Genomic DNA, 17,768 nt, shown 5'->3' with positions numbered 1-17,768 from the left:
CTCCTTACTGTCTTCCATCATTGCTGTTTATCATATTGCTGACACATGGATGGAAGCATTTTCCTTTTATGCTAAGCCTGAGCTATGCAAAGACACTGGAAGGCAATACATACACTGCTGCAGTTTATGACAACAGCAAGGTATTTTTACAAGTTTGAGATATTACCACTGTTAACTGGGATAGTGATGAGGATGAATAAAGTGAAAGAGGCAATAGCAGCTGCACATTTTGGTAAGGAAAAAGATAACACAGGAATTCCGTCTTACAAATTAATGAGGTAAAATATGTATAGTTGTAACACCTGAGGCCACAGCTGAGATTGGACACCATGGTACATTACTTTGCAATGTATAACTTCACCAACCTGTCGAAAGTCTTTGCTTTGTCTTTGCCTTGTCAAAGTAATCTTTGACATACGACTGCATAAAAAGGTTTTAGACAGGAATAATGCACAGGAAGTCGGGGAAGACTGCGCCAAATAGTAAAGCTAAAGCATTTATCTTGTTACTTATAATTTGTTTTTATTGTTTGGTGTTGATATTTATGGCAGCAGGATGATTTGTGCTGATATCACTTCAGTCTGAGGCGAGGGGTCTAGATTGACAGGAGAAACATGAAAGTATATAATTTGGGTTTATGGTTTTCAATTTGTTTGTAAATATGTTAATGGTGGAATTCAGCAAATACTTTGTGACTAAAAAATAAAGATGCCTACACATAGACTTCTCCCGACAACCACAGGTTATGTTTGCATCTTTGAAGTGTACACCCCTGGCTTGGACCTGTAATTATTTTTTTAAATATTTCTCAGAGCTGAAATGTGAGTGCTAATTTAAATACTTATGCTGCTTTGTTTTCCTCTTAAAATTACACCCACTTAAAAAAGTTGGGCTTTGACTGTTGAGAATCTGCTATATCAGGCAGTGCAGATTTTTAAAGGATGTATGTTTTGCCTTTCACTAAGAAAAACAAGTTATCAAATTTACTGGAATGTAGATAATTTGAAGAGATGGGGGGTATATTTCTTTCCCTCCCATCCATATCGATTTATTGGAGCTATAAACACTCTTTCTTTGTTAAAAGCCTTGAATATAAATCATCTGTATCTATTACAGGAGGTAATATAAAGACAAGCAGAGGCAAAGTGCTCATAGCCAGGTAGAAATCAAAACAAAACTGTCCGGCAAAATGAAGCAGCTCATACAGCTCATCAGCAGACTTGACCCCTGGGCAGCCTGAGAGGCAAGTTTGTCAAGAGCTCACGCAAATGCAGCTAACAGGCTGCTGGAGATGTGACTGAGGAGTCTCTGGGGACACCTCTGCCATGGTTCCTACAAGGTATTTGCTGGAGTCTGTGTCCTGCAGCTGCCAGATGGGCTGTCTGAGCTTACATGGACATTGGGCTTTGGTGTTAGAGCAATTATAAAAAGAAGGTACAACCACCAATTTCTGTAAGAACTATACAGTTAGCTGCTATAGCTTTATAACAGTATGCAAAATTATAAGCTCCATTTTGTCTGTATGTAGCGTTCCTGTTACTGGTATATTCGGTGTCTCCAGCAGTTCTGTGCAGGCTGGGGTGAATTTTTGCCTAATGAGTTGGCATATACTACAGTAGGTTAAACATTAATGTTTACATCATCATCAATTTTATTTGGTCATTTCACCAATTTTCTTCTCCTGCGACAGTGGTTTGGGTCTAAATTTCAAGCAATGCCTTTGTTAACAACACTAATATAGGTATAAATCTTGGGTTTATACAAGTGCATACTCCTGTATACATTTTATCATTTTCTAACATTTCTAAAGCTTTAAATGTGTGTTTATGGGAATTTACCAGCAAGTGGAACTTCTCCAAGTGAAGGTAGTGGTAGTTCTGTGTGTGTTTTACTGCAAGTTTTTGTAAGAGAGAACCCGAGAGTTTGGAGAGAGGAAAAGGGGAGTTCAGATTAAAATGTAGAAATAAATGGCAAGTCACTGATATATTCCAGTGGCTTGGGAGAGTTGTAGCTCTCTAACCCCCTTTTTTTCTGTGATGACTATTTAAAACTTAACAACAGTGTTGTTCTTCTGCTCTGACTGCTGCCTAGCACGATGATCACAATCATCTTGTCACCTTCTATACCTCTCCATCTGTCTATATTCCTCTGTTGTCTTGCAGATTGTAAACTGTCTAGGGCAGGAGCTGTGTTTTTGTTCTTTGCTTACACAGCATCTAGTGTATAGCGCTTGGCACGATGGAGTCCTGGTCAATGACAAAAACTATGAAGTTTTATGATGATCAAGCAAGTATTATTGTCAACTTCAAAACTGCTAGAAAATTTAGTTATGTAAATAACTAGTTTCCCCATGAGTTTTATCAAATATTTTATGTTGTTAAATTATTTACAGTAAACACGTTGTCTTACTTACTACTCAGCATAAATTTAAAAGATAATTTTAGCAAGGAAAGGAAATATTTATGAAGGGAAACCAGAGGCAGAAATGAAAGTGATAAATTAATAAAAATACCCTGATTATGGCAGCAGTCCAGATGAGAATTATCTCTTATCTGAGACGTCATTCGATATTGTAAGGGTGATGTTGCACCTGCATGTATTATGTGCTGGGTTTGCCCACCTTTGTGAGCTATGGTACATCTTGGGGATAACAGAAGACAAGGATATTCTGAAAAGATTTTGAGGGAAAATTACCTTGAAATACAATAGCCAGTGAGGAACAGGAATATAATAGTGCTGCTGGGAGGTGTTAATACCATTTCAGGTTTCACTGGGGACTGTAAGAGCAAGGGGGAAGAAATCAGGGGCAGTTGGGATGTAATAACAATGAATAACCTTCAAAGAATTGCCACCAGATAGAGGCAGCAAGAGCAGATAGAAGAGTCCATGGCCCTGAAGCAAGAGGCCATTCATAGCAAAGTGTGCCATTTTTGACTGCAGAAAACTATAGACTTGCCTCGGGGAGAGGTCCCTCATGGGACAGGAAAAGGTTGTAACAAGTTCTTTCTATACTGTAAATATCATATGTCAACTCTATATTGGGTCTATTCTCTGCTAGTTTATGTAGACTAAAATGTCAGCAACACACTTCCACTCAGTTTTATGTCACTTTCATAAAAGCAACTATTTGTGATGGTTAGATTGGTAAAAAAACCTGGATTGTGTTTGGCTAGAAATGATCCTGAAGATTATGGCCCTGGCCATGGTGCCAGAATCTAGTTTTAATGCAGACATAATTTTATTTCAACATTATAGAAATACAAGAAACATCTGTATTTTTTTTTTTAAAAAAGATTTATGACACAAATTTTATACACTTATTTTTATATTATAATATTTTGGGAAATAATATTTCTTCCTGCAGGGATGGAGAAAAAGGAAGAGGTATGGACTAAGTAGAAAACATAGATAATGTGTTTGTACAAATCATGAGGAAATTTCAATAAGCAGAGTTACCTTAAAAATGCTGTCAGTATGGACACACAGCTTAGCTTTGCTGGTTTGTTCTATACAGCCCCAAAGTCCTATATCCTACTGGACTATGAAAAGTGGTCTTGCTTTTATATTATTATCCTGTTTGTTTACTTTGACAGTAATTGTAACAAAATAAGAGGTGGTAGCAATGGTTGTGATCATGAGGGCTTTTGGTTCAGAAGGGTGTTGTCCAAAAGGCAGGATTATCCTTAGTCTTTGTAGGAATACAGCAGCTGTTCCAGATAGTCTTGCCCCTGGGACATGGGAGGCTGCAGGGAACTGTTACCCTAATGGCACAATTCTCCCATGCTTTACAAATCTGGCTGGAACATTATGGTCCAGCATATTTAATTTTTGTGTGTGCTTGTTGTTCTGTCCTCTCTTCTCTGACCATTTTTACAACTACAGAAAAACACATTAAACATATGTGAGCTACTTACAGTGGCAGACACCAAGAAGAAATTGGATAATATACTAGGTATTGCTGTATTTCAATTATGAAACTGAAGTTAAAGATGGCAAATAGGTGAAAGACTCTCAGGGATGCTATACAAGGCCTTTGCAGAGCTCTTAGGCTTTTGTTAAATGCAAGCATCAAGACTACACTGACAGAATGTGATGATTCCATCAGGTTCCTCTCTCTCTCTATATATATATGTATATAACATATACTGCTCAAGGTTTGAAAAAAAAATTGGCAAATCCAAAAGCTGCTTACCACCAAGACAAACATAAAGCAGAAGCAAATGTTCATATTGTAGCAGATAATTGGTCAAAAAAGATGGAAAAACTTCTACATGCTTCTGTTCAGAAAAAAATGTGAAAGCTTCTAAGACAGCTTGAAAAAATCTGAAAGCTTCTAAGACAGCTTGAAAACAGTCTCTGGCTGTAAAATTAGGGGTGTTATACCGTTCTGTAGTGAAGATGGTCAAATGCTGTCAAACTGAATGCAAGGAAAATCCTCTGTCACTGGCACAAACATTTCAACAGTTTAATACACTGTCTGCCTGAAGCTTTAAATGAAATTCTGCTGTTCCCCACATAGGAGCAGCACTAACATCCACAACAGTTTTTTAAAGCTCTCATGTAGCTATCACAAGGTGAAGCATCAGGCCCCAGTGATACTCCTCCTGAAATGTTCAAATGCAGAAGCCAATGCCTTGTCTAAAAGAAGGAGGAAAAATAATAGTTACATTTGTTTGCCAGCTTATGAATAAGGAGAAAATTTCTAAAGAGTTCAAAGGCACAAAGAAAACATCTGCCTCTGGAAACTGATGAAAAAGACCACCTATATGGTGTTAATCATAAAAATGTATTTTTCTTTAGCTGCTGGACAGAATTCTTTCCTGAGCAATGTCGGGCGTGCTGTTAAGTTTGCTCAACTTCCAGTCAAATTAGCTTTTGATCTAGGTAAGGCACAGTCCAGATTACTTTTTGCAATCAAATATACCTTAAAGTGAGTGCAATGGACGCACTACAGCTTTACAAAATCTGTTTCAGGAGGTTTCTGCAAAAATTGCACTATCAAGATAGATATGTGAATACTGTTCTTTTTTATTTTATTTTTTTCTATTTCACAGTGGAGTGGTAGCAAAGGTCTTGGCCAAGATGGAATGGCAGGAACTTTCACTGTCCAAGAAGGCAATCACCATGTCTTTATATCACTCTCATCTAACACCTTCTGTGTTGTAACAGCCACATGATACCTTTAGAGACAGCAGAAAGCAGTAGATGGTAGAGATTCCTGCTCTCAGGCCTGGACATTGAAGGCCATGAATTTACTGTCCTGCAGTCTGCTTGTTGCCAGTGACTGCCCATTCTTGGTTTGCCCAGACTGTTGTTGGCATGCACACTTGAGCACATGGAAGCAGTGTTTCAGTTCCAGCCTTGCTCTGGAGAAAAGGATGTGAAGTTAAAACTGGGAGCTGACAACACAGTATTGAATTCTAACAAATTCTGCTGCTTTGATAATATGCTGCCTTATGCTGTGACTTTCTAATCTTTTTACACATCCAGGATACTTGGGGCATGCTTTGGAGAAACGTGCCAAAAGCCATTTCCTTTGGTCATGTAATGTACAGTGAATAACACAGAGAGAGAGAACAGTGAAACTTGTTAAGGATGTGTAGAAGGCAAGTTTTTGATTTGTAGAGTTGCTGTCCTCTTTGTTGTGAGCCACAGCCAAGGATGGGCTCTTTGTGCCCCCCAAATCTGAAAGCAGAAGTGGCACAGCACTACAGAAGTGGCAAATCAAAGCAATTGCCGTGAGTACAGAGGGCATATGTGTGACATCTGGAGCTACCAGTGTGCTGTGAAGATTTCCCTGATTTCTCAGGGAGACTGTTATGCTGACTTGTCATATACAGGAACAAAGAAATGTCCATGTTGATATTTAAACTATAAAGAAGTACTGGACCTCAGCAATAAACACTAGTAGAAGAGCAGAGAGGATTTTAAATATTAGTCCACCAAGGTATTTAGGTTCTAGGTATCACTCCAGACTGGTCTGGATTTTGCTTGTTGATCCACAGGAATCTCAATGGTCACAAGAGGCCACTGAAGCATCCAAAGGCTGTGTTTTTTTCTTTTAGGGCTTGTACTTTTGCCCTTTAAATAAGAAATTAGAAAAGGCATTACACTCGTGCATCTCTTTTTCCATCAGCAAATTGTAGAAGTCCCAAGAAAAAAGCACAACTATTTTGTATCTGGGAAGATTTGTTTTAAAGTTGTGTTATGATTAATGTAAATGGTCTACACCATTCCTTTCTTGTTTAGGAACTGTTCTCGTTTTCAGAGTCACAGAAACTAGCAGCAATGGACCAATCTGATTAATACATTTATTTCTATGCTATACCTACCTATCACTATTTTTCAGAACCATTCCCAAAGTATCTGTATGGTTGGAGACAGAGATCTGTGGAAGACAATATTCTTTGGAACTTCAAGAACAGGTTCTGTTTAGAGTATCTCCTAACACAAAAGAAGGAAGTTAACCTGTGATCTGGAGTACTTGGGGTTCTTCTGTTTTATCTATCCTTCAAATTAAGGGTGTTAACTTTTGTTAGATTTATGGAAAGACATCAGCTGCATATGCAGATATCTTTTTCTCTAATCCTTTGCCAAGTAGTGCCAAAGGGATACATCCATCAGCAAGCACTAAGAAATGTTTCTGGATCATCATGAAGTAAAAGATTTGGAGAAACCTGTTAATGTACTGAAGGTCAAAGCTCAAGTATTTGTTCAACTTTACTGTTAATTTGAAGACAGATTAACCAAGTGGTAACAAACAGCACTATATACCAGATTTATAATGGAAAGAAAGAATATGCATAGTTGCTTCTCCTCATTATGAAGAAGCAGTTCAGCTATGAAAGCAACACATCTAGCAATGGATGTCTCATCCTTCAACTATCTGGAAGATTCATTGCTGTTCTTGGATTATATGAGGAAGCAGTACTTTCATCAGGTCCAAATTGATGGTCGAATTAAGTTCAAGTGAATGTTCAAATAGTTATATGAAGCACCCAAATGGACTTTAAAGGAATGGGGTCATCCATCATTAAACCATTTGCATTAAAGAAACAGAAAAATTGTCAGTCTTTGGGGCCTCTCTTGCATAGTCGCATACTCCAGTGTTCTGGGTCTTTATCTAGGTAGGCTAATTTATTCGCCAGCTCAATTCACAGCCAGTCGCTGGCTGTGAGCCACTAATAATGGATTACCTATGCAGTAGCCTCAAAGAGAAAAAGAAGATAATTTTTTATTACCAAAGCAATTTTGGCTCTGCTGTGAATATATATTTTACGATCTTTTGTTCCATGTTAAAGCAGGATCCTTTCTCATCTGGAGGCTGTAGTAATGAAAACATGGTAGGCAAGTAGGACTGCTGTGGTTTTATTCCCCACCAAATACGGCATCATCTGTCTGGATGCTGTGGGCCAAAAGGCTCTGATCTCAAAGTCTGAAGAACTCATTTTACTGTATAGGAGGTAATTAACCTTCTGTATGGTGAAACTGGCCCTAAAGTGAATGCCATATGTATTTCTTGAATAAATCTATTCATGCACTTTCCTCCTTCTTCTTTGATGAAAATGCAACATAAAAGTTACTAAGTACAGTCTATTCACATAGCATCAAATCAACAAATCAGGAGGTGAGAAAATATATATATATCACTTCCAAGTTACTAGTCCTCAGTTATTTCTTTCATGCTCAAGCTCTGCATACAATGCAAAATAATATGTAATTTTTTTCATATGTAATTACTTATGAGTTTCCTCTGAGAGGCAAGGCAGCCCCCACAATATATTGCTTTTTGTTGTTCCTGAAGTTGCCCAGGGCTCTAACTTCACCTTCAAAATGGGTTGGCACAGCTTTCCTGAAAGTGATGGTGTGATTAAATTTCCAAAATATTTTTTTCTGTTTCTGACAACTGTTAATGAGAAACAACTATTAATGAGAAATATGAGCCCAAACTGGGACCACAAGTGACTGTTCTGTCTCACTTGTAGTACACTGCTAGCTAAGGCAAAGTTACTTAATTGGTTCCTAAGCACCTAATTTTGATGAGTGGGGCTTAAGTGCTGAAATATAGGAAAGCACATTTCCTTGTGCTTGCTATCAGCACAGTAGCATATAAATGTAGTTTAGAGAAATTCCTAGAAAGCTTCCTAAATTCTTCCTTCTTTGGAAAATGGAAGGCAATACCCTGTAGTCTTTATTTTTAACAGTGAACAAAGTTTTTAGGGGAAAAGCACATTACTCATTTCTCATTACTTTTAGTGGGTGCTTCACACAAGTGTGAAGGAAGAATATGTGCTTTTTTTTAATTATTATTTTTTTTTAGGAGGGGTGAGTTTTGAAAATAATGCTTAAAATCTCAGTGCTGGTCTAATACATACTGGTACCTCTTATAGAGTAGTGTAAGAAACTGAACGGATATTGTATCCCTGTCATCTTCATCCTGGTACTTGTAATCATTATAAACAGAGACGCTGATTGCCTCTGTACATGAAATTGTGAAACATTTCTGTAAAGTAAAAGCAAAGCAGTGTTTTCCATTTTCCAAACACCTAACAACAAACAGAAACAAGAATATTAAACAATAACACTGTACATTTGTTATCCAGGCAAGATTTATAACCCTTACAGGTTTATTCTGATGGGTCTTTTTTCCCCTCTTTGAATGAATGTTAAAATAGAAGGAAGCAGTATTTTTCACATTAGTTCATTGTCTTTGGGAAGCATCATAATATAAGCTAAAATTATGTCTCTGATTGCTTTCTCTTGAAATGCAATACACTTCTGTGAAGTCTTTACATTGTTCTCACTTGCTTGTATCTTATTTTCATAAAAAGAATAACTTGTAGAATAGCCATGATGGTATTAAACAAAGGGGATATATTCAAGAATAGTGTTAATAAGAGCCAAATTGCACTAGACTGATATGGATAAAGTTTACAAAACGCCATAAGAAATGGAACATACCAGTTTAATGAACAAAGTGTCATCACGGTTTTTATTTCTCAAAAGGGGGCAAAAAAAAGGGTAAATTGGAATATTCAGATAAGAAACTATATTAGTTCTTGTATTTATTTAGTATAGATATTATAAAAAAAAAATACCCATGCAGATTTTATTTAATGATTGTAATGATTTAGCATAATATCCTGAAAAATATCATTCTTCTTCCTCCAAAGGACAGAGTTTATTAGAGGAAAGAGCCACAGTGAAGAGTCTGTATTTTAACACTACTAACTGAACTTTCGATAGCGTAGAATTGAAAATGGCATATGATGTAGTTGCTGTTATTAAGAGATGGGAATCCTCTTCCTGGCAGCTGGCTTCTTGGGGAAAACCCAGTGAGTATTTAACATTGCTTTCTCTATATATAACAGCCTATCCTACAGATAATCCTTTTCCTTTCATAATTATTTGTTTTGTTTCTTTAGGAAAAAAAACCCCAACTTCTGAAGGCCATTAACACTCAATAAGTCTTCACTATCCTATAAAACAAGTAAGAACATAGTTCTTTTGGAAACTGCCATTTATATGATTTTAGGGCTTAAATATAGATCACCTGGAATTGCTGGAGAACAGTATTTATTGTGGTGTCTACTGCCTGTCTTCTGCTTCATAAGTCTTCTTTGGTCTCTACTTGCAGCTCTTCTGGAGGGATAGGTACGCAAACCAAAAGTCAGCCCAAATATTTAAGACTTGTCTAGCTTTTGACAGGAGTGGCCACACTTTTTCTTGGCATTCCACAGTGCTTTGGACACCTATGGAGCCCATAGAGTGTATCTATGTAGTCAATTAAGGGATACTGCAGAGCACATTTCAGTATTCAGTTCTTTGTACTGTTGGTGATGGTACTGTTTTCAACTGGGATCATCTGAAGATGTAAAAGCAGCATTTAGAGGGACAGGTGATATGTTAAAACTATATAGCTGGAAAAAAATATCTATAAGCTATCTGACATACAACTGTCTGGCTTTTAAAATTAAATATAACAATACTTGTGTTACATAATACAGTTAAAGTGGGAATCTTCCAAAAGCCAGAAGATTCAGAGCGAAGGCTGATGTTCTATCATTACCTTGTCCTCTTGTATATGTCTCTTTCCCCACAGTGTAAGTGAAGTATGAAGTGCCATCCTCCACTTTGAATGTTTTGTTGGCTTTTTTCAGGTTCTGTCACAACTCTGTCAGGTGTTCTTGCTGTGGGGGTACAGGAAGGATAAATGGTACAAGACCTATATAGCAATCCTGAAACACATCTGTATGAGTCGTACAATGACACTTAGGGTTGACAAGGGGAGTAAAGACATTGGGTTGTAGCTTCCTCCTTTGAAAAGATTTTCAAGAATTTTAGGGAGGAAGAAAGTGATTTAGTGCTCACAGGGAGGATATGGGCTCTTAAATTCTTTAAAACCATAATTATCCTTTCATTAGGAGTTTGCCTGCTATGGTAGGATCCTGACTGCTGGTTTGGGCTTGATGGCATGACTGCAGCACAGATACTTCTAGTAACAATATCAGATTTGTAGAATACACTATTTAAAAAGATCCCTCCCCATAAAGGAGATGGAATAAATGATTAAAATTAAACACGAAACAAAAGGAAAATTATGATATTCTAATCACATGAACAAACAAAAGACCAGAAATAATAACTGTGAAACCAATGACAGTTTGTCCTTTTGTAACATGAATTTTGTATCAATGACGTTTTACTGACTTCTAGATAGTTACTTTAAACTTGCATAATTTAAAAATTATTAAAAAAAAAAGTCTTATTTTCTCTTGGATTCCTGTGTTTTGGTGTTTTAGGGTTCATTTTAAAAAACATATTTTACACAATTTGACTTTCACATGCTGCTTTGTTAATGATAGTCTTTAAAATGTGATGATGCTTGCCTTTAATCTTCCAAATACATGCTCTGTATACTGAAGTCAAATGGGAAATGTTTCCATCTACCACTGATGGAAGATGGTATCTAGATGTCCTCATCCATAGCAGTTGAAATAAAGAAGACATTATGGCTTATAATAAAAGCTTATGCTAATGAATGAACTTCAATACTCCAAGGTGCTAAACCTACTTGCCAAAAAAGGTGTCATAAAACTCTTTTTTTTTTCCCCAGTGAAAGAGAAATGATAGAACAACTGAAAATTAACCATCATATTTTAAAAGCACTGTATCCACACACACTACACGTAAAAGTAACTGCACAAATAATTTAAATGTATCTATTAAATGGCTGTGTATCTATGGCACAATTTTCATTCTAAAAAGCACGAAAGCCCACAGCCTTTGGCAAAGTATTTTAGCTCTTGATTCTCTCTCTCTCTTATGCGTATGTGGTTTAATCTGCCTCAGAGGTCTTGTTCACTTGAGTGTATGCCGTGAATTATTCTCTTCCTATGTGCTGTGTGCATACCATGTCTGCCCACCCAATGGAGGAAAAAAAGGTTTCCTCAAGCATCAGTATTTTCTTTAAAATGGTCATTTTCGTATTTTATGCACCAAAAAAGGCTATAATGCCTTCTTACAAATGCAGTCATTTTTTGTAGCTTTAAAAGGGAAAGAAAAATAAACTCTGGGTGCCATCTGGTAGGATATAGGAGCTGCAGGTAAGCACACTAATAATACTTAATGCTACCATAACATGCTGTGTTTTCAGCACTGTAGGCATCAGGTGATGAATTCTCAGAACATTTCCTGTGCTGAAGGTAAATGTTACTAATCTCTTTATGGAGTCTTCTTGGTCTTGCTGAGAATAATACCTGTGTGCTTGCCAGCCCCGGAACCCCTAAAATCGGCTTAATACTGCATTTGCTGAAGTTTGTTCTTTCTCTGCCCACCCTTTCTTTTTCCTGCCCTTTTCACCAGCTCAAACTCTGCTTCTTCAGAGAACCCCCAGTGAAAAAAGCAGTCAAGTTAGTGATTTATTTTTTTCTGAGAGATCTGGGTGAACACAAAGAAATGGTAAGCTCCCATCATGTTGTAACGAAAGGCAGCTTTCCTTACAACTGCCCAGACATTGCCCCATAGAAATAGTAAATACTGTTCTGTGCAGTTTGTTATTGTAGTAAATATACATACATATTTGCCAAGCTGGAATCCCTGCATGTTGCTAAATTCATATTAGCTAAAAGAGACAGGCAGCAGTTAAGTGTAATGTATTGTTACAATTAATGTTCTAGCCTGTGACCATGTTTAATTAATTATTTGTATCACACTAGCAGTATGTTTAGTGTATAATTAATTAGCCCGGAAGCAGAAGAGTAGGAAGAACAACTTGAAAACTGGTGGTGAAATGGTTCCTGGCTTGTGATAGCTAGCCTGGATCGTTCTGTCTGCCTTCATTGTGGAAGCTCTTTCAGTGTTTTTGATTTAAAATAAAATTGATACCTATGTATTTGCTAAAGAAATTAATGTATCATTGGCTCTGTGTGGGACATTGCATTAGTTCCAAGTTAGCGCAAGATGTATAATGCAAGTGCATGATTTTTTTTGATCTCTGTGTTACCTCTTAGGCAGGAAAAACATCAGCTCCTGTTCAGTATCTGTCAATGTTCCAAGTGGATGTGTTACATTTTTCTCACTTCCCAACATGACAGACACTGGGACTGTGGCTGTGTCTTGGTCTTTCTAGTTCTGGCAGCTGAATTCTAATACTTGCTCGGGGCTTTCTCTGACAAGTATGCTCTTTGGTAAGGTTGCAAGAAGCTTCCTCAGCCTTTGCACTTAAAAGCACTGCCGAGGCAGATCTGTTGCTGCTCCCTGGGGCACATGGACAGTGGCGCAGGCAGGAGGCAAGGCAGGCCATGCCCTTGCCTCTCTCTCTCTCTCTCCCTCGACCTTTGTGTTAATTCGCTAGAGGTGGTGGAATTAGGGGAGCAAGCTGCACCCTTTCCAGCAACGTAAGCCAGTGCACGCTCAGTGGAAAGACCTGCAGGGGAAATCAGCATAGCACAGCGTTGACGTTTCTTCCAAGAGTGCTGAACACACACCATGCAATCTGGAAGATGTGAACCTGGCACCTGACGCATGTGCTGCTGAGGTATTAGGAGTGTTAAGTATGGGAAAACAGACCCTTGTGGAAAGACATGTAACATGAAATACACATGGGTTGGAAAATGAAAAAGTGATGACTCGAATGTCTGTGTCCATGCTCAGTCTAGCATATCAGGACTACTGGAGTCAAGGAAAAAATGCCACTTTACAATGTGCTATTAAAGTTTTAACTCAATTAACAATAGGATCCAAGTAAATTGAATGCTGATTTCACTTATTCCATTGTTTTTCACTGGGTTTATCTAGCTTGCAAATCAGTATCACAACTGGATGAGTGGGTCTGTGGTGAAAAATAGCTGCAGAGATATAAAATGTGACATAAGAACAATGTGGTACATAAGATTCCTACTGGTAAATGCTGCCTAGTTTTGTAACTTGCTGAATGCTACTGAAATCACAGCAATAGCATTAACAATTCAAGTCAGGCAGAATTTTTTCTATCTCTGAATAGAGATCCCTACAATGCTTACACTCTCTAAATACAGATAATTAGAGGCTGTGGCATAATTCTCTTCTCCCTCGACCTAAAAACAGTCACAAGTAAAGTCACCGAAGCAATTGGTTACTGTCGCATAAAACTAACAGAATGTGTTGTGCCTATGGTGAGATTCTTGACTTGTATATCCTTGCATTTGTTTGGGTGGCAGGATCTTTACATTAGTTCTCAGTCTTTTTACTTAAGTGGCATAGTCTCATGGCAACTGTTATTTGGAGGTGAACATCAGCAGATGAAGGGAACAGTTGTAATAATATGTAAACAGTAGGCAAGAATGGGACAATAATGCCAAATTGTAAGATTTTTTTTCCTTTTTTTATTGTTTGGGGAATAAAGAAATCTGTGCTATCTACTTTGCTTTTAAGTCACTAAAATGGGTCAATGCCTGAGCTAGCAGTTGCTCTGAAATTACAATGACTGACTGTAATTAAGAACTAATTTGTAGTCATAAAAAAGCCAGATAAGGGGCTATCCACTTCATGAGAGATGAATATAATCAGGATAACTGGCGCAGCTGGTGGCCATAGTCTGTCCTCAGTGAGCACACACAATTCCCATAATTCATAATAGGACTTATGTATCTCAGAAGGTGAATACTTAAGAAATTTTCCTTTAGATCAATGACTTGGAAGTGTTAAAGCTTATGGAATATGGGGACAGGGCTTGTGGAACACAGTGCAACCATTTATTAATTCTACAGCATTAGCATTCTGATGGATGTCATGTAAATGAATGGTGTAGATGTGTTTTGTTTTGCTAGAAAAAGTCAAGTTTGTTTCAGAGGACTGAATGTGCCATTTTATAAATGTAATCAGGAATTGACTTCAACTCCAGCCATTCTTCAGTTGTGTTTGAATTTGTGGACTTATTTTCCTTGATATCACAGGCAGACCTAGCAGCAATACCCTGTAACCTTTTCATCTGTGATATTCAACTAACTTCTGCATGAAAACAGTCAGCTTTAGTTTTACTGCAGAAAATATATCTGTAAAACCCTGTTAACTGTTTTCCTTATGCAAAACAGCAATTATGACCTCTTTGACTTAGCACTTATTCTACAGAAATAAGCAATTGCCATTTGGCTCTATTCATTTTGTACTTTGTTTCACACTTTCTTAAGATGTATCAGCAGACTTTTAATTATCCTGCAAATGATTCTATTAAGCATTCTCCTTGCATATTAAATGCAGAAGACATTGTTTTGAGCTTCCTTTGCCTCCTGTGAATAGAATGTGGGCAGACATAGAAAAATCAAATTATTTTACTAAATGAAAACAACCTGAGCAGAAGAAATCATTTTGAATAATGACAGCTTGGGTGAGAGTGTCACCATTTTCTATCAGTTTGCTCTGCATCACATAGGAGCTCACTTGATGGAATGTTAAAAAAATGTGTCTAGTAAAAATAAGCTGTGACAGTCTCTAAGTAAATGTAATAAATCAGGAGGATTTTCAAAGGGAATAAAAAGTGTCATTTATGATGGTTACAGCTTATACGCCCACTATGATTCCTGTACTGGTACAGTTTATACTCTCCCATGGTAGATAAAATTATTACTTGATCTGTCAAAATGGAGTGACAAAATTTTTGTGGGTAGACAGCGTATTTAAGAATAGTAAAGTTCTATTGTGTGTTTTCTATCCTGACTCAAACTACTGTGGAAAACAAGAAATGAGGGAAAGCAATCATTGTTCAGAAAGTTGATATAAAATTGGGAAAAAAAAGGTTAAAAGCAAAAATCTTAATGTTTTACCTGTAGGAATCCTGAGAAATAGCAAACATATTCTCACCTGAAAACTTATTATTCCAGTAGCCTATGATACCTAAATTCTAGCAAATTTCCTGTAATATAATGAATTATAATCCCAGAAAAAGTTTTTGCTCAACAGGAAGCAGACTGTATTAATCCTCAGTTCCAGGTGTTCACAACTGGATTAAATCCAAGAACTGACTGTGACTGCATAGTACTCTAGCTCAGATTTGCCAGGCACGTGTATGTGACCAGGACACTCAGGGGTATTCATGCGACCTCAAGCACTAAATGTATGGGCAGGTGGGCTTCATTGCAGTTTCCATGAAGGTTGCATATAGGTCAAAAAATATCTGCTCTGAAACTTGGAAGTGTGAGCATAAAATAGACTACATGCAATTTCTTTAAAGACCAAAGCTTGCTTTACTTCTAAGTGTGTTTAGGGAGATCATACGTTAGGTTTACAAATCACTGTCATTATACAGAAGTTCTGTTTCTCTACTTTTTGGGCACATAAGTGTGAAGTAACCAAGTCATGCTGTAGAACTGCTCACACAGATAAAGGCATCTAATATCAGAAGGCTTTTAAAGCTAGTTAAAAATACAGCTAGAATTAAAGTAAGCAAGGTATCAAAAGTAAATGAAGTGCATCTGTTTTGACAGTGGGAAAGAGTACTTAGCCTTTGGGATGGGTTTGAAGGCATGTAATGAATCTGCCATGATTCAGAGCCTTTAATTCTGATTAGGAGTGCTTCTAACTCCTTAAACTCACCATGAGCTACATCTGAAACCTGAATAAAGGCCAGACATACTCTTCTGTACCCTCTTTTCTCTGCTTGCACATTTTGAAAGAACTTCCTGTGCTAAATGTGGAGTTGGAGTTCTGTGCTCTGTTAGAAAAGGCATTTAGAGAATGAATGCATTTGCATATTTTCTGAAGAAATGATCACATTTGAAAGGAAAGGATGGTTCCAACATGAGGAGTAAGCCCCGTATTTCAAAATTGTTACTGATTCCCAGTTACCAGATCCCACCAGTTCTTACTGGACAGCTGAAACCCCAAGCACTCTGGAAGGAACATGGTTTAAAAAATGTTATGTTCATTGTTCTATAGTGACTAGAAGAATATCTTTACTTACAAAACAAGTGCTTTCTCTGGTCTGGCTGTTTGCTGAAGCTATTTTCTATTCACGCAGCTGCATAGAGTATTCACATAGCTTTGGTAAGGGAAAAGAGGAGTTAGGAGAGAGGAAGCAATCTGAATTGTGAAACTATTCCCTTCTCTTCAGATGAAAGACAAGCTGTAAAGTGGGTGTCTGGATTTTCCAAAATGCCTAGTGAGATGGTGCTTTGGGGCTACCTGTAGTGAAGATGAGCTGGTTTTCATGGACTTCAGCTTGCTTTTGTTGCGTGTATAGCTGCGAGAATATTTGTTATAGTACCTGTGGCAAGTAGAGTCAAACTGGACATCTTCCCATAAAAAAAAGGGCATTCTAGGAAAAAGAGTATGTTCCCTTTTATCAACAGTAAAGTCAGCATAGTGTAGCCTCACCAGATGAACAGCAAAATTCATGACAAAAGTAAGCAGAGGACATCAAACACACCATAGATTATTTTTTTTTCCTGAGAGCAGAGTCTTCTAAATATAGATTATAGTAATTTACTTTCAAACAACTCATTTTCAGCATCTGACATGTTCATTAACCCCAGGTAGAAAAATTATTGTGGTGCATTAATTTTTCACCAATGAAGACATTATTCATATTTGCAAGTATCATTAGTGTCTGCCACTGAGGTGGAAAAGTCTTACTGTCTCTCTCCAAATGGAGGATGCATTAGAATGTTAACTAGGGTCTGCTGAGTTCTGTGGGTTATCAACCCTTGCACACTTTTATGCATTGAATTTTAATTAGACTTTTCTAAAAGTACATCATTAAAAGACATGTTTTATAAGTGACTAGGACAGATATGTAATCCTTTGGTAAAATAAGGTAAAATGTACAAGGATTTAGTGTAAGTATTCTGATAGTTCTGACAATATGAAGGGTACAAGTTCATATATTAAACTGTATGTGTGCTCAGCAATTATAAGAAGGAAATGAGATCAGAGGTATTATAGTCCACTGAGGGGCGAAGGGAAGAGTGTTTCGAAGGTGCCAACAACAGCAGGTATCTAAAGGTAAGGTCAGAGAGACTTGGGTATTTTTCTTCCCACTGTATTATGATAAACCCCTTACACAGTACATTCCTAAAATAAAGACTAAGTATTGGTCTCAGAATGACTGGTGCCTATCTTTCTGAGATGTTTTTCTGTACATTCTTTCTACTAGATACTCACAAAGTCTTTTATTTTATCAAATCTTTATTTAAATGGTTTTGCTTTGGATTTATCTATGACCTATTTTTTTAATCCTTTGTGGAATAAAATAGTCCTTCTTCTAGCTGTTGTTAAAGACATGATGAAAAGGA

General features: G+C 37.2%; 1 protein-coding gene across 5 annotated transcripts in view; it reads left to right on the top strand.

Annotated features, from left to right (window-relative positions):
- The window catches only part of LOC102050576 (BEN domain-containing protein 5), a 965,017-nt gene that overhangs the window by 170,862 nt on the left and 776,387 nt on the right, over nucleotides 1-17,768 (top strand). The gene's annotated exons all lie outside the window — the stretch shown is intronic.

Source organism: Falco cherrug, chromosome 12 (assembly GCF_023634085.1).
Source record: "Falco cherrug isolate bFalChe1 chromosome 12, bFalChe1.pri, whole genome shotgun sequence".
In the NCBI taxonomy this organism is placed as follows: Eukaryota; Metazoa; Chordata; class Aves; order Falconiformes; family Falconidae; genus Falco; species Falco cherrug.
This window is presented reverse-complemented; position numbering and strand designations above follow the sequence as displayed.